A 556-nucleotide genomic window follows, 5' to 3' on the forward strand; every position below is an offset into this window, starting at 1 on the left:
GCAGGATCGCACCCCGGGCCCGGCGCCCCGTTCTGCCTCGGCCCGTTGCAGGAACTTCATCTGGGCCGGCGGAGGGAAGGAGGGCTGCAGGTGCTTATCTCGGTCGATCTTCCTGAGCGTTCCCGGAATGCAAGCGATTATGATCCCGTGGAGCCACCGAGGAGCCGAGATCCCTATCTCTGGCAGCAGCAGCAATCACCGTCTCCCAAGCAAATACATATTTTAAACCCTTCTTTGCAAGATGGCATCAGCCTCGAACCAGAGCATCAAGTACATCAAAGATGTTGGCAAAGGCGGCCGTGTTTAGAGGCAGCTGATAGGGGAGGGAGCCGAGCGATAGGTTAGACTGAGGCAGCGCTGCTTTGTGTCCCGGTCCAGCCCGGAGTCGCTGACGGAATTCAACGCGTCTGAGCCCCCCAGGTTCCTCCTCGGGCAGCCGGGAGGGCCCGGAGCTGGCAGAGCCGACAGCAGAGCAGCGAGCGGGAGGTGGGGGCTGCAGAGCTGCGGTGCAGCTCCGGGCACGGGGATGAGGAGAAGCGTGAGCCGTCCCGGAGGG

At 62.8% G+C, this 556-nt stretch overlaps 1 protein-coding gene across 1 annotated transcript in view; it reads left to right on the forward strand.

The window, feature by feature from the left end:
- LRRC3C (leucine rich repeat containing 3C) overlaps positions 1 to 556 on the forward strand; it is a 7,790-nt gene that overhangs the window by 396 nt on the left and 6,838 nt on the right. The gene's annotated exons all lie outside the window — the stretch shown is intronic.

The sequence above is a fragment of the Pygoscelis adeliae genome, unplaced genomic scaffold (assembly GCF_000699105.1).
Source record: "Pygoscelis adeliae isolate BGI_AS28 unplaced genomic scaffold, ASM69910v1 Scaffold1050, whole genome shotgun sequence".
In the NCBI taxonomy this organism is placed as follows: Eukaryota; Metazoa; Chordata; class Aves; order Sphenisciformes; family Spheniscidae; genus Pygoscelis; species Pygoscelis adeliae.